This window comes from Amyelois transitella, chromosome 6, assembly GCF_032362555.1.
Source record: "Amyelois transitella isolate CPQ chromosome 6, ilAmyTran1.1, whole genome shotgun sequence".
NCBI classification, from domain to species: Eukaryota; Metazoa; Arthropoda; class Insecta; order Lepidoptera; family Pyralidae; genus Amyelois; species Amyelois transitella.
In genome coordinates, this window is record NC_083509.1 from 3,860,123 (window position 1) to 3,882,020 (window position 21,898).

A 21,898-nucleotide genomic window follows, 5' to 3' on the forward strand; every position below is an offset into this window, starting at 1 on the left:
TTAACAGTTTATTCTACCATTGTTTACAATTACTCTTTATCTGTGTTCACGGTTATCAAGTTTTTTGGTCGAAATTCGTCCCAACTGTTGCTATAATAAATTTTAATTTTTATAAAATTATATATACATCATTTCCATTAAATTGTGATTACTGACAATTTTTCGATTTATAGTTGTAGACTTAACATTTGTGGGCAATTTAGGTACACAAAACCAAAAGTCAAGGACCTTGAACCAATACAATAGTCGGTCAAATTGTCTTGATCAGTGGCCCAACGAGCATCCCATGTAGGATAGTTTAAACTATTGGAATTGCTATTTATTGACTTTTAGAGGAACTTATAAAAGATATATATCTACTAGGAAAATACTGGCTTTACTTGCTGAAGTATAAATTGCTTTACGCTTTACCAATTTGATGTTTTGAGTTAACGTTTATTTCAAATGTGTCTTATTCTCTACTATTTCTAACTTTTAAGTCCCTAGTTTAATTGAATAACAAATGTGCAAGATGTACAACAAATAAAAGCATGATTATTAACTCGTTAGTTGGGTTGAGAGCTCTGATCGTTGCACGTGTGCCGGTCGCTAGGCGGTGCGGCGAGGCGTCGCCTCTCGTCATTCATGTTAGAACGATTTCTTCGCAATCCACGTAATAACTACCCACGCATTTCTACGTATGTGTTTCTAATCATGTGAAAAGAACAGCGTCCAATACAAAAGAACATGAACTTTTTGAAAGGGCGTCAAAATTGTTCATGTCGGTATGCCTTATGTACCACGTACTTACGGAACAGATGTTCCACAGTCACGTCTTCTGCACACATTCGCTACACAAGGGCACTTGGACCAACTGGCCCCACAAATTACACTGAGCTTCCAGTGATCTAGCAATTAGAGGGACAATAGTGCCGCACCAAAACCGCGCCGTAAGATTCACTAACACATAAAAATACGGCAGAACCACCGAATTTCGGTCGCGCAAATCCACGGGAAGGTTCATAAGACCGGCGCGGCCCGGAGCGGCACCTGGCGCGGGCGGGGGGCGGCCCACGCACCGGCCTCGATTCTCGTCCGCCCGCCGCGCGGTTATCACTGCAATATGGCCGCTACTCACTTCCTCGCTGAAGTTCTTCGTTGATTTCTACTCCTGATCTCGACGACGGCGTTTTTTGTAACCGTTCCGAACTCGTTTGGATTCACTGCACTTATTCTTATACACATTTTAAAAGAAAACCGGGAGCGCTAGCGCTACGCTCCGACGAAACGACCGTTCCGTACGCTGGCACATTCCGCACTGGCGTCGGCCGCGGGTGCGGGTCGGCGGGAGAGGCCGCGCTTCCTCCGCCGCTCTCCATACCGCCCGCGCCTCGCCTTTTTATGAATGGAAGGCGGCCATACTGAATGAACCGCGTACACGGAGCGGTTGGCCGCTATTTTCGCGGGCGAGCGACGTTAGGGGTCCGGGGGGCGGAGGCCGGAAGCGGGCTGCGAGCGCTCGCGGTGCCAAATTTTGCGGCGCGGGCGGCGGCAGCGGATGTGCTCGTTTACCAAGCTTCCGGCGAGATCACCCCGCGCAGCCGCATCCGGGAATTGGGTTTCCGGTCGGCGAGAGTCAAGCCAGGATACCGCCCACTTTCGTCCTGGAACAGCCAACCTTTCTTTCGTTAGCATTTTGGAGATGTTTCATTCTTTCTTACAAACTCTGCCTAATAATTCCTGCATTCCTCACTTCGATTTGACCGCTTATTCTCCATAGAAATAGAATGGAGATAAGTTACAAAGTTACAATAAAGAGGTGTCCTAATCCAGCGCCTATTGTAATTTTTGTTATTTAATTCACGGGTACCTACGTTACGCTTCCATCCATTCACAACTATATTTTGGCATACGCATGGACGAGAGGCGCGCCGACGACAACGACGACGGCATCTGTTATCGCGAGCGGTAATTTTCGCAAGGTTGCAACGACAATAAGGCGCGTTGTACACGCGTGTCTCTGTGTCAAGGACAACTGATAACACCACGCCACTCACCACACCGCATCGACTGTCACACATGCTACGATCATCGTCACTCAAAATATATCCGCCTAATGTCTTTAATACATACTTCAATGAAACTTACGGCAGAATCTGCAAACAGAATACGTGACAGTGGCGTTCAGTAAACTACAGATTGTCCGCTTAAGTAATAACATCAATTATTATTTATAATAATTTATATTTTATTTATATTGAGGTAAACCTCAATGATCAATGATTCTTTTTTGTTACATAGAATTACTAGCTAACCCTAATTTGCGTTGCTATTTCTCGGTCGCAATACCTAAATCATATGTAATTGAGATAAGAACTATACTACCCATCTTTTAAGTTATACAATGTATCTGTAATTTTTCACATATCATGAAATATTGTTAAAATTGGTTTAGTAAATAAAAATATTATCAGTGTACCTACTATATCGTGCCACACAGATTTTTGTTACATCTAAAGATTTTATTGTAGATATTAAATACTAAGGTTTAGGTAGTGCTACGATGGTTAATAATGACTTGGAAAAAACGCTACTTGAGAATGTCTAAGTTATACAATTAGACATTCTCAAGTAGCGTTTTTTAAAGAACTAACATGTTTATTTCAATGGCACAAACTTATGTAGGTACTTTTAATTGAAACATGGCATGAATCGCCATGGTATTATTTATAAGTTTGAATGAGTGCCATTATGAAAATAAATTATAACCAACTTAGAACAAAGAATCATGCGACCACTGAAACCGTGAATGGATGATGCGAGAGAATGACTGTCTTCATAAAAAAAAATCTACCTGGGTTGTCCATTCGTCTAAAATTCTATTGTAGAAATGCAGCCGCACATTAAAGCCATGCCAGTCCACACATTTTTATGTCAAACTGCGAATTATGTTATGTCTACTTTAATCATGGAATTCCTAATGAAGATAACGTGTATGTTGAAAACAACTCCCTTTTTGTCTAGATGGTTTTGGAAAGCCAATTTCAGCTGTCTTCCCTTGGTATTTTCTATGCATTACACATCTGTAGGATTTTTTCTTATCTATCCTTTCTGTAATCATAACGTAAGTACTTAATCTTGATGGCAAGCTATTTAAACTTTAAAGCTAAGAGCCCCCAATGCGGCATAAGTGATACATATAATGATGTAAGTATTTAATAAGTTTTAATATTATTCAATGTTATACAATTTCTGATTTTCAACTTTCGCGCTGCATTCATCAATCAATATTAATCAATCAACCAATACTTACATTGGACATTTTTTTTAAATTCCCAATGGATTATACAAAAATTTCGATCCAGATGACGAATCTGCAGTTTTTTATTTTCTTTTCTGTCTGAACACGCATCACGCAAAAGCGACTGGATCGATTTACTCAAAATTTACCTTACATACCGGCGTAACATCTTAGATACATTTTATCCCGATATTTTTTTGATATTTTCATTAAAAAAGTTTACTCGATAATGCACTCATCTTTTAAGTTACGTGATGATAACGGGCAGTAATGACTTCCTTCATTAAGAAGTCATTAAATTACCTGTCTGCCTGTATACATATATTTTCAGGTAATATGTATGATCATTATTTTATAAACTGAGGGTAATATTTTGTGAAGGAATGAATGGCGAGCGACATGATTATTTTGATAAATTATTTTGCTAATGGGCTCTTTACCGGACTCACAGATACAGTCACGAATTTATCTTTCACGATTTTCTTTCATATTTGTGCATGTTCTTATATTTATTTGTCATTTCTTTACTTCTTATTTTAGTACGCCCACGGCTCCACTTAGGAATTCTCTTAAGTTCTTCTGCACCCTTTATTAGGCACTACATGCCAAATTTCAAATTCTACAATATTGACAGATGGCAAGAAAAGAAATTTAGAACTGCTCTCAATACAACCCACGCATTTTTTGCTTAACTTTTAACGGTTTTGTAACTTCCGGCAATGCAAAAAAGAACGTTGATTTCTGAATGGTTTTATAAACAGAAAGCTTAGCACAGTTGTATTTACGGAAAATAATTATCTATTATTAATCCTTAAATCGGACAATTTCGCTCTATTAAAAAAGGTCATTTCTATATCTTTATTTTCTATAATATATCAGCGTTAACTTTTTATTGGTTTCGTAAGGATTTTTCTTACCCACCTATTCCTTTTTTATGAAAAAAAAAGATAAAATTAAAGCTAGATGTGGATTACGTTTTCACATTTCGATTATGTTGTAATCCTGACGATCAAAAGACAAGAACATGTGCTGTCAATTCCGAATCTTCGTTTTAGTTCCGACAAAAGCAAATATCAGAAAGAAATAATTAAAGCGACATTTAGAAGAAAAAACAACAGTGCGCTGAAACAAGTACTAAGAGGTTTCAAGGAATACACGTATAATACACAAGTTGTTACGAAATACGACGCCAATTATGGAAGAACAATGGAAGTGACAATGGGTGTCCTAAAAGGCATCTATAGTGAAAACGACACCTTCGGCTTCTGACTGGGGCTTAGTACTTTGGTTTCTATTTCAAGGAAACAACAACGTGTTGTAAGAAAATTAAATAACGTGTTATTATCTGTTTATATTTCTGTTGAATGAATCTCGTTTTTAATCCTTCTGTTCTTCTACTATTTGCTCTGTTTAACCCGTAATAGATAAAAACGTACACATTATGTAATGTAATTAATTTTATTTTAACAGGCTGTGTAGTGCAATGCAAATGTCCTTGCTTCTTGACTTGAATCCTAGATATTGCAAGTTCGATCCGCGCCCCGGGCGGGTCATGATGAAAACCGAACCTTTCCTGGAACTAACTTTCTATTTAGAATTAACCCTACTTATTCTTAAAAAAATCAGCATATGAAAGTTGCAATTATTTATCTTAGTTGTGTGAGTGTTGTGTACCAAGTAGGTGCTTTTCTTTCCACCTATATAAGAAAAGGTTATAATGGAAAATGCTATAAACTTGAGATTCTTCTTTTAGTGTATCCATTACCCTAAGAAAGTAGCGTAGAGAAATGAGACTAGTAAATGCAAAAATAAAGTTTATAGTGAGTGGTACAACAAATAAGCAGTATTTGTTCTGATTTAATTTTCGAAATCATTCGAGACAATTTTTCCTAGTTATCTCCTATCTTAACATCTTCTATCTATGTTTCGAATTCTTCAATTTCGAAAAATAACTATTTTAACTCATCCAATCAACTTATATCGCGTATTTATTTTCTAGTGGTAGAGTTGACTATTCGCTCGGCATATTCATTTGAGATTATAGGAATAAAGTACATGAAATGCATCTTATAACGTTATTCTATAGGAACCGTCTATTAAATTCTACAGTTACAATAGAAAGAAGTACATATTCTGGTGTTGGAGTAGGCGTCGTATCTCAGAACCACTCGATAGAAATCAGGTTTCGTTTGTTATTCCGAAGGCGACGTCGGCCGAAGCGGAAGCCCTCGCCTCCGCCGCACTTTCCATCCGCCAGCGCATGCACCCATGCACTTAAATTGATCCCATACGTTCTATACTTTGATAATGTAGCAGCTATCGTAAAAATAAATAAAGTTTATATTATAACTGGGCTACTCTGAGCCACATAATTATCTACATCAATCCTATTACAACTCAATTTTCTTATTTTGCAATGTCGGTTTAGGCTTGTTTATGTTTTTATACATTATATGGAAATATACAAATACGAAGATCAGCCAATAATTTCTTCTTGTGTAAGGCTAGACATGGGTATGTAATGGCTATATTGGCTATTAACCAAAATATAGTTCTCTTTTTCAAACAATATTGTCGTCATTAACTGCATTAAAAAATTCATAAAATCTGCTTCTACTTTCCTCCTTCCTCTTCTACCTACCTATGTGCAATAGCGAGCTAGCTTTAATATCATCCAAAGTATTTTTTCCCAACTTGAGTTTCGGAGTGAATTCTTTGCAACTCAGTCTGTTTTCTTGTGGAATAAATAAGTGAGGCAAGATTTGTAGTTATAAATTATATACACATAACTATAAATTTGTTGTAAATATTTTAGTTCTGTAGAATAGAATAGATTTATTTTCAAAAATTGGCTAAAAGGTTTCACTTATTGACGTCACATAACTTAAATCTAATTATAACTACTATCGCTTCCAAAGCACATGTGTAGAAGAAGCGGCGGAACAAACTACACTGCAGCATTTTCATCGGACGTCAATTACTGTAGTTCTGTCTTCCCCGCAAGGGAAATATACATGATTATTTGTATGTATTAATCCTTCTGAATTATGCTTGTGGATATAGGACCTTGTTATTAGTGATTAAGTAAGACTGTAACGCAGTTTGTTCATAAACCAAAAAAAAATAGTTTGAATATCTGGCAGTTAACATCGCAATCAATAATTCGCACCAGTTTTTAAATGAATTAATCTACCGGATCTGTATAAATAATATGGTATTGTAGGTACAATCGTCTATTTATTTAACCAAGATAAGTCGTATTGTTTTGAACATTAATTATCTTTGCGAGCTTAAGAGCTGATAAACAGTTCATTTAAGAGTTGTTTGTCTAAAATTATTATCGTATTGTATAGTGTGTCCAAATCGTCAGATAACTATACTGGAGTACTAACAGCGTGGGCGCGTTGGAAATAATACCGGATGTTTGCCACAGATAAAGCAAACTTGAATGAGAGCATTGGAGCGGTCCACATCACGCATATTTTGCGTTAGATACTTAGATGCCTCTCCTCTGGCTCAGGTTAGCATTATTTTGATAACTATCTAGTTAGCAAAGTATCACAATTGTTAAACCTTTTCAGAAAATTTACAAACTTCTAGTCAATATCAATTGCCGTTAAATAGTTGTCTTCACCGACATTTTTCGTTGCTCAAATAGACATACATCGTCTTCAATATGTTGTACCTTACACATTAGGAAATCGATCGATCCTTATTTAAAACTTGTATCAGATTTCATCTTGATGTGAGAAACGCCATCAACAAGGACTGATTGGTTGTTCTTTCATAGCTGGAGTTGAGGTAGTTTAAGCTTTGCATCTTTGTTATTATTATAGCAACTGCTATTTGGCAAACCACTTAAAAACTTACGTAAGAACAAAAGCTACAATGAAGGATATCGCTGAATGGCCGGTTGTCGCGCACGACTCGCTCCATTCATGGCACGCACTCGCCGGTGACCTTAGCCCGTACCAAGTCCATGTGATTACATATTTAGTAAGCAGCGCGCCGTCGGATATATGTAGTAGCGAGTATTTGTCGTCTGGTAATTAGGATGATCAAAAAAAATTCATGCCGTTCAAATTGTTCGGTTGATCCAGTAGGAGGGCATGACGAATGAAGTGGGAGATCGTCTCATATTTGGCGTTGTCATGTGTTCCGAAGATGGTGTGTTCGTATTCTTATTTTAATTGAAGGCAATTACACAAATTCCACGTAGCGGTCGGAGCAGAGAACGCCGGGGCGAGGCGCGGGCGGTGCGGAGAGGCGGTCGACCTTCCACGAGGCCGTCCGTCCGCGTCCGCCGCGGTGCCCGGAGCCCGGTGCCACTCCACTGCTTACCATCGTGATACTTATTACCGACGACTCCTACCCGCATCTCAGCCCGCAAATACACCTTGTGTATGTGGACCATTATTGATCCAGAAATTATTTTATTTAAACATATCTACCAAGTGCTTTTTAACAATCCAATAATGTTAAATTGTGCTTATTTCTACGAATGTACTTTGTTTCTAAAAACTAGTATTAGAGGGTACCTATAGCTTATTTAATTTACTTCCATATCGCACATATTTATTCATATTCCAATCCATTTAATGGGACTTTTAAGTTTATAACACATTAATTTGTAGGTGTGACTTATAAAAAGGCAACATGGTCCTGCTGCCAAATTGTTTTCAACCATTTAAATCATTGTGATCAAAAACATACCAAACTAATGACGTGTATCCAGGATGCACACTCTTCACTCTAAAAGCAAAAGTAGTATGTAATAATAAGTACGCAGCCGGGCCAATGACATCACTTTCCACCACTAGTTTAGACCTTAACTGTTCAACTAAAGCTTTGTCATTATATACTGTAAACACATCATAGATATGGCTCAAAATAAATCTCAACGGTTATAACGTTGCGTTGCTACGATTGTCGACACGTAACCTTACTGTAGAAATTTTATATTATCTACGGGAGTTATAAGAATACATGTTTTATATAGTTCGGGCTTTTAACATAATAATATTATATCAAACATACAGCGAACCTATCAGTCATGCATGCCACTAGCATTAGAAAAAAATAATGCCTAAAAACTTGTAGGAAAACAAATTTCATTTTGAATGTTGCCCTACCAACCGGTCAAAGCATTATACTTCTCAGATATATCGTGATTTGTGTGGCCAGGCAAATATTTGGCTCAAACATTTTGATAATAGATCATTATGAACCAATTTTTGAAACCCGACATATGCAACAAAAGTGGATTCGGTTCTCACGACTAAAAGCTTAACTTCTGGGAATGATTAGACTAATTTCAAAGTAAATGCTAGTTTAACTGCTTAAATTTGCGTAAAATAAAGGGATGAAAGAGGCTGAGAGTTATTTGTGCGATGAATACGTATGTGAAACTATAAGAGAATAAACAGTGGTTTTGTAGAAAGGCCGTTAAAACAAACAGCAACTTGTTATGCTGCAGCGGTACGGATTTTTATTATGCAGATATAGAGATGCTCTGTCTAGATCAGACCACTCGTTAGGAACTTGCTTTAGCAAGTGATAGGTGGTAGCAACTGGCAACGAGGAGTAGTGATTTACACCTTCGGCGGCGGCGCGGCTAGGTGCGGCGCCGTGGGCGAACGGGTAGCCGCCGCCCACGCACCGACCACGCGTCGGCGACGTCGCGGCGAATTCCGAGCCCACTACTCCTCGACATGCGACTCACACCTGCGTTCTCTCAGTAGGTATCAGATCAACAATAGAATAAAATAGATTTATTTTCAAAATTGGATACAAGGTATCACTCATTGACGTCACATCACTTAAATCTAATTATAACTACTACCGCTTCCAAAGCGCATGTGTAGAAGAAGCGGCGGAACAAACTACACTGCAGCATTTTCACCGCACGTCATATATACATACTTGTTTAAATGATTAATTGAATGAAAAATGAATCCTTGTAGGTGCTTCATAAAATGCAGAAACGAACCTATTAATAAACAATAAATAAATAAATAAATATATACGGGACAAATTACACTGATTGAGTTAGCCTCGAAGTAAGTTCGAAACTTGTGTTACGAGATACTAACTCAACGATACTATATTTTATAATAAATACTTATATAGATAAACATCCAAGACCCAGGACAATCAGAAAAAGTTCTTTTCTCATCATGCCTTGACCGGGATTCGAACCCGGGACCTCCGGTGTCACAGGCAAGCGTAGTACCGCTGAGCCACAGAGGCCGTCAAACAATAACAATATGTTAAAAGAGTAGTTTGGAGTGAATCTGTGACGTCTTTATATCTTTTATATGTGTTATGAAGTGCTGTGAAATTTAATGCTGAAAGGAAGAAATAATACTTAGATTTTACATTAATGGAGAAGACTGATAATAGGAATAGTGGGATGTACGAGTAAGTACCGGTTACTTGACCGCAAGTAGCTAAGGCTGCTGTACCCTATCATTGGCGATATGTTGATACATTTACCGTTTTTAGTTTAGTCGCAACTATCATATCAACACTGGTGAAAATACTGTCTAGTGGTTGCTTTACAATATTTTTTATAATTCATTGATGTATAGATAATACATACATGTTCTATAATCATGTCTTTATCCCTTACGGGTTACAAGAAAAATGAAAGGCCACGTTCAGTCATACGACCGTATGATATTATTTTTAGATACCTAATATTAACACGTAAATTGTTCCAATTTCAATTCTAACAATGGTGAAATTCCAAATTATTAGTGTTATCCTCGAAATTCTTGTAGGTTTTTATATTATCAATGCTTCCGGCTGATATTTACCCGACTTCAAAGTAAGGGTTATGTTTTTCGTACCTATTTTGTTTCGTATGTATGTAAATGTTGTTCTATATGGCCTCGTTTCTTCTGAACCGCTGAAGGAATTCAGATAATTGAAGTACGATCATCCCTCTCCGGTAATAGTTTGGTAGCTATGGAGGACTGTTCATTACTGTATTCCAATGATACATCATGGGGCAGGTCTCCATAGGTGCAACCATGTCACTTTAGAACAAAAGGTTCCAAAAGGCCTTTTCATTTTGGCTTCGGCCCCATAAAAGCTTCCCAAATGACCGTTCCCAAGGGTCCCTATGGGCCCGTCCAGATTTTCGTCCTTTCATAGTCGTTAGGATAAAAATTCAGTGTATTTTTATAATAAGTACCTACTTTATAAGTCTAGCTAGTGATATAAAATCCGATGGAAGTCATCGTAGATTTTTGAGAATTCACTGAATTATGACTTTTGGCTTTTATTGAGTTTCAATCTCGTAAAATACATAAATATTTTTTAATAATATTAATGTAATGCAAATTAAATAATATTTGTAAGTCTTCCAGTTTGTTGCAGGCTTGCAGCCCAGTGTGGTCTGCAAATAACTACGGATCACAATGGCACAACAACAACAACTTACGTAGTTACGACAATGCATGTTGTTAGATTTGCTTAGAATAAGGTTTAGTGCTATTTAATTAACAAGTTAACTTTATTTATTTAGGTTTCAGGATCATAGCAACTTGCATGTAGCAAGCTGCGGAAGAGTAAATCTTAATAATAATGGCAAATGTTTGTATTTATTATTTATTTGTAATTAATTTTTGAGTGTACAAAATTAAAAAAATGTACATAAAGGTATGTATATGCATTAAATTGGTACAGTCAACCGCATATCCAGTTACCCTGCATGCGGAGCTCTATGATGCTGCAATAGAGGCGTAATTGCAGTAAATTTTGGAAGGTTGATGTGCTGTTGACTGTACTATTCAACAGTCCACATTTACATAGATACTTACTACAAAGGTGCTTGTGCCATTTCTAAATAAAAAAAATTATACTATGTATGGCAGCGCATTAAATTTTCGTTCAACAATGCATGCCTGGCTTCTAAAAGATACTGAACCTTTGAATACTGGCTACAAAAAGTAACTTATTTTAAATAAAAATATTCATCATGAATGAATAAACAATTCCTCGTTCATAGCGTTAATCAATGAGTTGCATGCAGGCAAGAGTCCGAGTCGATGTCGAGCTCATTGATTGATCGACACGATAGACACTACCACAGGTACGCCTCGTCCGCACACAGTGCTCACGCGCAAAGAAAACCGGATGGCCGCACACATGCGCGTTTGTTATAGTGTGAGTTCGTGCGCAAAGGATTTCCTACCGCCCCGCGTCCCTCAACAGCCCGCGCCCGCCACAGACCTGTTGTGCCGCTACCGGAGTTACGCCGCATAGTTACCAGACTTGATATGCCAGCTCTGCGCCCGCGCAGCAGCGCTCAACGCCAGGCCCACGCACACTACGACAACACGTTCGGACACTTAATTATTATAGCGCACCACTCGTGAAATTGCTGTGCATCTCGTCTAGTCTCATCGACATCTTTTATTAATCTGATATCGTCCATTACCGGTTGCAGTAAAGTAAAACATCCAACCCGATTTATAGCCCCTCTTATAGATGCAGCCGGATACATGACATCATGGTGATACTAATTCATTCCGTATTGGCGCTTAATTTATTATTATAAATCTTAAAGAATCAATAATTATATATTAGAGAGTTGAAATATCCGGTGCTTTTTAGCTGGCCTCTGTGGCGCAGCGGTAGTACGCTTGTCTCTGACACCGGAGGTCTCGGGTTCGAATCCCGGCCAGGGCATGATGAGAAAAGATTTATGTAAATCGGCATTAGATTTGCCTATAAAATTGCTGGTTGTATCCATTGAATGCACGATAATCCGTTTGATGGCTAATGTTAGCAACACATCTAAGCATGTTGAATAATTAATCAGGTGAACAAATAATACCCTTTTTAGGGTCGTCACAAAGTAAAAGTATCAACAATTGAGAAGTTAGCATTCAATGAATATTTATTTATCTACAGAAATAAGACTAGTTTTTAATCAGCTAATATTAACATAAACTTAAAACGTAAATAATTAAAAAAGGGAAGTGTAGGTATAAGTAATATCAAGAATCGTGAAGACGCAGACGCAGTAACAACCAACCTCCTTTAGACAGTGAAAATACAGGTAGCGCCGTTCCAATGTATCGATCTTAATGTTATTTTTCTTATTTATCTTTTTTATCTGGGACCCGCTTCGAGACTCGGACCCGAACGGAAGTTGTAACGATTTTTAATCGTACGAAGTATCTCGGCCGGTCGGTCCGTATAGCTACATTGGACAACGAGTTTATATATGTATTTTTTGTAAACAACCACCGGAAACGGGCGAGAGAACTTACTGCTCTGGAACACATATCTTCCATTACGTCTGTCTCTCGGTTCTCGGTAATAATGATAAGGAATACAGATAACACCGAATGTTAAAGTGATCTACAACTCAACAAAACACTAAGAATCATTTAAGAAAAATATTATGGTTATGGAAAGAACGTGTAGATAGAGTACCTAATAAGTTAATAAATTTTCTTTTTACAATTGACCAACTTTAGTGAAATGTTTATGATAAATTTATGTAATTGCTTTTATAAAAATATATGCCACAATACATCAACAAGCTGTTCTAATGAAATTCTTCATGAAGAATGTTTAAATTCGAAACGAAAATAATATAAGTGTGTAGGTATTGTTGTAAATATCTCTTGAAAACAATAGATAGAGCTGTATCAATGTCAGCAGCTGACCCCACATAAGACGAGGTGAACTGTGACGATGTATTTTTGTAACATTTTTCTGCCAATAGCGAGGCGTGGGCGCATGATAATGATCCGAAATATCCATGCTCTTAGCGCCCACCTCAACATTAAGAATGTTACTGATTTTCAGAAGAAGATAACTGATGAGAAATTTTCTTGAAACATAAAAAAACTATACAAAAGATGAGTTCCTGGGCGTTCCTGTTGCGTTGGTGCACAAAGTGTTGCATCTCCTTAAGTAAGTACGATGGCTAAAGCCAAGATTGATAGAAGGCAGTAAAAGGTATTCTCGGAGAAAAAAGATTATACTCGAAAATCCAAGGTACTTATTTGATTAGCTTAAGAAAATCGATTTTCCTGATGTATGTATTTGATGGTTTTGATTCATAAAATATCTATCACTAACACTAAATTTGAAGAAAACTAAAATAATTCAATTTAAATTCTTTTTGTTTATCTACGTGTACGTAGCTTCAGGGAATCCGGAGTTCACAACTAAAAGGTTTATGGATTGTTCAAAAATTTATAACATCAGTGTTTACAGGTTGTAAGTACACATTTCAAGTATTTTTTTATCATTTTGTTAAGATGCTCGGGTCTTTAACGACTACTGCAATACCTATTTTAACGGTGAACACGTGTCGCTTTGATGTCGCCGCTGCTTATGCTATTTCACTATTAGGAACTGTTTACTTTTCGACATTTGTCTTCACTCTTCAAACAATCTTAATAAACTTCACATAGTTACTTTGATATAGCCCTTCTCTTCCGATTGTGTCATGCAAAATGTTATGGTGCTTCAGTGCATTTTAAAACTTTGTATGTAATACGTTTAGTCGCGAATTATTGGGAGTTATCGATGCATTCAGTATGAATGCACTTGATGTGTCGGTGGTCGAATCGGTAAGGTACTCCCTAGTTAAATGCGTGTCGCGCATAAGGCAAAGATTCGAATCCCACCCCGGCCATGTCTATTTTCGAAACTGTGTATTCGTTTGAATACTAACTGATGCTCTTACGGCGAGGGAAAACATTGTGAGGAAATCTTCACATTCAGGAACTGGATGTGTAACCATGATCAATCCAATACGGGTTATGTACCCCAGGCAAAGAAAGCGGAGGTCAAATAGGAGTCGCTTCATGTAAAAACCTGACTCACCCAATCTAGGATCCATGATTAAAGGTATACCCTGGGCTTCTCTCCAAAGTGGTGAGGATGCAACCGGGATTAAAGCCAGGAGGAAGAAAAAGAGTATGAATGCACTTTATCTAGCCCATTGAAATATCAACCTTCTAATGGCATGCTAAGAATTAAAACTGCGGCATCCGTTAACTAGTAGAGCAAAGTAGAATGTCTTCTATACATCGAGTTCCCGCCACCGAGGTAGTGGCCGCGGAACCAGTTTCATTTAATCATCATAATTGCGTCCTCCGTTAATCCTATCCCTATGCGTGTGGTTGTGAGCACACATGCTCCTTTCAAATCATGCCATGACCAAAGAACCATGACTTCCATTCCATTTCAAAATTGTTAAATGTAAATCTGAATACTAGGAAGTAGACTTGGGAGTCGGTTATATGTAGGTAAACATTAAAGACAAGAAATGAATATTAGTTTGGTTAGTAAGAATATTTTACCACCACGATAAAAGTTTTTTTCATACGGATAATTAAGTTTTGATAAAACCAAAATCTTGACTAATCGAGAACGGCTGTTTTTCTATTATGACCTAGCCGTAATCGAACCCAGATTGTGGCATAGAAGCAATGTTACCGCTAATACAGTGGCTGGTAAAAGAAAAACATATGAATGAATCTAGATTAAGGAGCTGAAAACAAACAACGTCTAGTAGCGATGAAAAAAAATAAAACCTAGGGTAAGCCGGCTGCTTTTCTTTTGAATCTCAATTTCAGTATTAAGCTATCCAGCTGTGAGAACGTGGCCTTTCGGTCTTATAGATACTTGGCTCTGCCTAAGGCTTTATCTCGTTAGAGCTAGACGTGCTTTAGTAAGTACCAAGCAACAACAGGGATAGGCTAATGATGATTTTTAGTGTGTAAGTGAAATTGGTTTTTAATACAAATATAGTGTAGTGACTTGTATGAAATAATTGGGATATGATAATATTGAGTTATGAATAGAATCAGAATCTTTTTTGGGAGCTGGACACAGAAATTGTCGTAACTCCTATTTATAGGAGAAAAATATGTATGATAAATTCACATTGTAGAATCAGAAAACGAAACTTTGTCAGTTGTTAGTTCGTATGATACTTTGATAACGTGACACAATGTGTAATCTGTGTACCTACGATACGATGGTAAGAAAAAATATTTGCTCAACATCCGTCAAGGCCACGAGCTACGCGGAACTCTTGATTCAGTGAGCTTTTTGAAATACTCGATACTGGGCTTGGGCACAATGTCAAATAAGTTATAGAGGACACTTTAAGGATATTTGCCACTTCAATATTTATAACTAAACTGTTTACTTATTACATTACGAAATTCAAATTATCAATTATTTTATCACACGATATCACCAAGCGGGTATACTAACCTACCTATTACTAGTTATACCTAAGTATTTTACACATAACGTTATACCTACAATCCTACATGGTAGATGTTACGTGCATTGTGACCTCTAGAGAAAATACCTAGATCATTTTAATTTAGTAAGCCACTTGCAACGACTTCTATAAAAAGAATTCTTTAAAGGTTGTTTTGTGTAATATAATATTTTCCTCATATCAATAATTAATGTACTTAAGTTGTGTTTATGTGTTGAATATACAAAAAAAAAAATACCAATATTGGAAGACATCCTGTCCTGTCTTCTAAAATTGAAAGAAAAAGGAATTCGACTAAGTTCCTTTGAACGAGTCACGACACAATACAATTCATGTTGTTTCCCGCTGAGTTTAGTTTTCTGTTCTTTCTCAATTCATTTTTTCGATGACATGTTTTATTAATAAAACGGTTTTGAAATATTTTTTTAAAAAGTCGGTAGTATGATTACAACTAAGTATGTGCATTTATATTTTCTAATCCTTGTTCTGTCCCGTTGGGAACCTATTCACTTGCCATAGAAGGGTTTTATCTAGGTATGTGAACCTGTGTGTCGGTGAATATTATAGACTCCACAACTTTAACTTCGTTTAAGGCAAGACTAAAGAGTTATATCCAAAACAAGAAATGTAAATGTAAATGTTTGTATGCATTCTTTAAGTTTTATATACTTTGTTATTTGTATTAGGCTCATTGTAAGTGAATTTATGTATTCTTTATGGATCAATTAATATCTTCAAACCGAACTCGAAAAGTTAATGTCATGTTGTAAGTACAATGGTTTTATTTTCATCAAAATGACATAAGATATTTCATATTTTGACTGGGTAAAAATGTTTCGGCGTAGGTATACACTTATGAAATGAAAACTATGATAATCAAATGTTGCGTCGATTAAAAATTTCTCATTCATTAGACAGCGGTCGGCTGACGATGGTAAACAGGAAGCGGCGTCGGCAGCTCAGTAAGCGATAGCTGGCAACTCTTCAACACCACGTGGTTTGCGGCGCAGACGCAGACACGCCACGTACTCATGTCCTCTACAGGTATTTATGGAATTTCCCGTTAATTCAGAAGTGACATTCGTAATATCTTAATTTATATTTCATTTACACAGGTAATTTATTTGCACATTTACGAGGTTTGTTTTTACGACACAGAGAAAGACTTGAAATTACTAAACTACATTTAACTTACCGACGTATTCTAATGACCTTAATATTTTTTATAATTTCAATATATTTTAAATATTCATTTCCAAACAAGTATGTTACAAGGTCAAAGTGAGATATTACAGATCTTGAATTTATCAATGAAATAATAGCTGTACTAATTCTAACGACATGAAGAAAATTCAGCAGTACAGTATGGAAAAATAGAACAAACATTGAAACGTTATAATTTTGCTTTAAAGTTTTTATTCTACAACAATAGATCTCGATGAAATCAGTTGTCTTTGTTAATGTTTTGAAATGTAAAAAAAAATCGGACAAAAAGTAGGTAGTGTTTCGGCCGAGTGGCACATGGTCAAATGCTGCGTTGGGATGACAAAAGCGACCGAATATGCGCTACATGTGTGCGCCTGCGACCAAATAGATCGGTCGGGTGCCCTACGCTACGCTACACATGTCGCAATCGCGAACAATAGCTGCCTTCACGAAACACCATAGTGTCTAAGGGATAACGATATATGTAGGTATAATTATATAATTGTGTTGTCCAGTCTGATTTTGCGATTTCTTGGTAGTCTTGATCGAGTTAAATCGTATTTAAATTTGGTAATTTTATATCTATTTAAACATTGCATTTTTTTTATTAATTTCAGATCTAATACAATTGTAGTTACGAGTAATTTCCTAAAATGGTCAAAGCCAACCAACCTAATTGAATGCTTAATAAAAATAAAGGAATGGAAAATGTGAAAATGAAACATTTCGCATGTGGCGCGATTTTTTTTTATTTATGTGAATAATATATGTATTCCATATGTTCATTGCCTTCTCTGTTATAATGAAGCTTTGAGTAAACAGGAAATTAGGTAGGTAGATCGTGCGCACTATCAATGCAATATTGCTGATTACAAATTTTATTACTAAGCAAGAACACGTTATATAACAGGTTTTTTCTTTTTTTTGCATGCATAATAATTGTCGATTTATAAGATGGGTTTTTCTCCTTTAAAGCATAACACCATGTGATTCATCTAAAAACAGAGTTTATTAATTAAAAACAAATAAATTTAACATTACTTACTAGTATTATAAGTACAAACTAATGAAATACTAACCTAAAAACAGAGAATCGACAATTAAATGTTTATGCTTCACTATTTTTATTATTACACTTGAATTGTCTTTACACTGAAATTAAATTCACATGCACACATTTGGGATTCACTGAATTATTGTATCGTTTATTATTCAAAATGATTAATCGGTAGACCGTATTTAATTGTGTTTATTTGACACTCATTTTTGACGTTTTCTCCTTTAGAGATTCCCGCTTTAGGCTGAACTATCAAATACTGAAATGTCACTGTCAAGTGACAACACAAAGCTTACAAACCATATAAGTAACTACTCATGTATTTAATCTCAAAACAAATCAGTCAAAAATTAAATGGCAGGAGGCTAGATTATGGCTGAGAAACGTCTTTTTGAGAAACGTCGAATTTTGGATTATTTGCAAGGGGTTGCAAGTTTAAAAAAAAAAATTGAGCAGTAATTTTTAAAATACATTTTTACTAATTGAACTATACACACTTATATTTCTATCTGTTGCCCGCGACTCCGCCCGCGTCGCTTTTTACCTAAGCCTCCTAGGGCTGGAATACGGCGGGCTGATTTTTGAAAATAAAATCCTTTTTTATTATCCTATATCCTATGTCAGAACGCGGGTTTTTACTATGTAGGTATATAAAGCACAGCTGTGAAAGCGGAATTTAGCGGAACAGACAGACCGTCTTTGGCATTTATAATATTATAATATTGGTAAGTGATTAAGATATGAGTAAGTATAATTTTTCATAGATCTTTGATGTTTAGGTGGTAACATACATAGTTACATACATACATATGGTCATGTCTATATCCCTTGCGGGGTAGACAGAGCCAACAGTCTGGAAAAGACTGAATGGCCACGTTCAGCTATTTGGCTTAATGATAGAATTGAGATTCGATTAGATGGTAACATTTTCTAACAATTTCAATATGCAATGTAAACGGATAATTTATTCCAAATATGTATTGTACTTAACTAACAAAATTATGAACAATATTTTTTATCACATTTACTGAATGATAATTTACATAAGAACATTTTTAATGATGAGACAGAATTTAAAGGTTACAGGGTTTATCATTAATTTCGTTAGGTACTTATCGAGTGGTCAGCACTGGTTAATGATATCACGTTGTTCTTAAAAATAAGTAAGCAAAGCAATAATACCCTTTATGGCATAATCTCCTTTAAAACTAATTTCCTGAAATTTTGAAATTTCATGATCATATAAATATATTATCTTACTACTTATATATATTTAATAGCTCTTATTGTTTTAATGATTTCATTTACTTTTTCTACGTTGTGTTGTTTGACTAATTAGTTAACAAATAATTACCCTGATCACTTTCCTGTTTACTTACAACATTTCATATGGGACAATTTTAGTTATAAAAGTTGGTAAGTAGTTACTCAATTTTAAATCGTAGAAAAATAGTCTTGGCTTATATTTTAAAAAATAAGAGAATATTAGGTCGTTTGCTTGTCATTCAATATCTGTGCTTGTGCAAATGCTTCCAAATCGGGAGTTGTTGGAGTAACGTTTATGTTTATTTTGTTGTTTTCAAATGACAAAACCTAAATCAAAGGAATCTCACCATTATCTACTCCCTGGTAACAGTTAATGTAGAAGGTACCTATATAATCATATCCAAACGATGCAAACCTTCCTCTTGCTTAACGAGTTCGGAATAGTTCACATAAAATATGATTAAAAAAATTTGTTTATGACGCGTTTGGACACCTATATATTAAAGATTACCTAATGATACCATTCAAACTTCCACAGACGTATACGTAATAATAATAATAAAAAAAATAACAAATACGTTCAAGCAAAGAGGCAAACATAGAAAAATCTGTAATTTTTTACGGTTCCAACCTACGATGTGAATCATAATTGTATTTCATGTCCGACTAAAGTACAAAAAATCTTATTGTGTGTTTGAATATATATCTATACTTGCATAAATACTCATAAATTAAACAAAATTATATTCTTATCTATTTTGTACAAATATTTATTCAACTGCCCAAGGACAGACATAGGAACGTTGTGTGTATTTACTTACAACAATAAAACTCTAATATTTCAACGAAATATACGACGTCATGGTTTCAAAGAATTTTGCGTATTATACATAGAAAAAGTTGCAATAAGGTTTAAAGAATCTATAATTACATAATCCCCGTTTGAAAAGGTGGTTGTTAGCATCTTTAAAATAGAAGTTACTTACTCTAAAAGTAGAGTAAGATATATATTTTCATTTCTTGTTCCTGTGTAAATTTTTGTTACTTTGTCAGAAACAAAGAATATATTTAAGTATCTGTCTGCTCTTTATTTTCACTTTTCAAAGATGTATATCAAATTTGTACGAAATTCTAATAGGACTGCTTAGTGGACGGGATATCAAATAAACCTCGAAAACAGCACAGTGCCTCACCAATTACTCATAGTGTTACACACAATGTTACCTTAGTCCACTCATCATATTACAGCCTTCTTCTGACATTTTTATTAATTGCTGTACCAGGATAGTCTTTTAAAGTCTTCCAGTTACACAATTGTCCTGCTCCATTTTTAGTCTTATCGTCAGGACTCTCATTTCTCGTAACCCAACATGATTTGGCACCTAGAAAGTCTCCAGTCTCTTCCGTTGGGCTATTACTAAGGAGTAAATATTTTATCTCTCCTCTTGTTTAATAAATTACACAGTTTGTATTTTTCGAAGAATAAATATAGGTGCTACGCAATATCATGTTTTGTCTTCTTATTTTAAATTTAGAAGCTCATAGATGTTTTTCGCATCGGTTTGTCAAACAATGATCATTTATGAATGAATTAATGAATGACAGTTCAACCATGTTGTTTGTTTACGCGTGCGCGGGCGCATCGAGCGCTGGCTGCGATCGGCTTGAGTCGGGAGCGTTCGACGATGCTCGCGCGCCTCGAAATAGCACGCACCGATGTCGAAGAGTGTGGTCGTGCGGTCGACGACCTGTGCCCGAACACGAAATATTGGATCTACTCTTCGACAGTCCTTCTCTGATTATGATACAGGTCTTTATTTGATGATATCCTTTAGGCAAGATGTGTACCTATATTTATAAATCTTGACAACTTTCTGCAATAAACTTTAGATAGTCAAGAAATAATGCTTTTCTTGCCTTATAATAAATTTAATGATCTATGTTTCAACTAGAAATGTATGAACTTGCTTTGAATGTATGATAATAAATGTAATTATAATTTTTTTTACATTACAATTAATATTTTTTTCGTTTTCACGTTCACTATGTTAAATCCCAGTTAGAAAAACATATAAGTAAGTAATTAACACACTTCTCAACTTTCATCATCAACAGTAAGTAGGTACCAACTTAGACGTATCTCGACGATCGAATTAGTTGCCACTATTACCGCCCTCTCCCGGCCAGCTGTAGAACTATTAATTCCATAAAAAGTGAGGATGAGGATTGAGGACTGTTGTTTCGAAAATATAATCCCGGGATGACGCACACGCAAGGTGAAGATCTTGTATTTATTTATGGTGAGAAAGATCTGTCATCAAAAATCTATATTTTTTTACTCCCAACGTGATCGTAGGTGCCAGTAAAATATAAGAAATTGTTACGGAAATAAGTCGGTTTCTATATTGGTTTATTACAATATACTAGGTAGTGATTAGAATTCAACAACGAATGATGATAATGTAGCATACCTAAAAATTTATCAGAAAACTTCAGAAGATAATTAGGACCTAACCTACTATGTAAAAGACAAAACCAAGTAGCCTAACAGTCGATTTCAAATGTAAAATCGAATATTTGGAGCGAAATATAGAGCCAATCGAGTTGAAAAATTCAACACAATCAATATTGATTGATTTTTAAAGGGGAGACGTTTTGGCAAAAGGTTCTGGGTCAGGAGCTCGCAGGAAGAGAGTTAAATGTATGTGGATGAAGCAAAAAAAGTAGGTATGCAGGTGTCGTGCAAGAGCAAGTGGAAGAATGAAGTCGCAGCCTGCCCCTCCGGAAAAGAGGCGATTTATGCATAAGTAATACTTAA

General features: G+C 35.9%; 1 protein-coding gene across 3 annotated transcripts in view; it reads right to left on the bottom strand.

The window, feature by feature from the left end:
• LOC106139242 (protein sprouty) overlaps nt 1-21,898 on the bottom strand; it is a 32,985-nt gene that overhangs the window by 4,376 nt on the left and 6,711 nt on the right. The window contains exon 1 of one of the 3 annotated variants that reach the window (XM_013340647.2): nt 1,118-1,319. The exons of 1 other annotated variant lie outside the window; for it this stretch is intronic. The gene's annotated coding sequence lies outside the window, so the exon portion shown is untranslated. Of the gene's footprint in view, nt 1-790; nt 1,097-1,117; nt 1,320-21,898 lie in introns of those variants that run through there. One more of the 3 variants, XM_060944777.1, reaches the window with a different exon arrangement.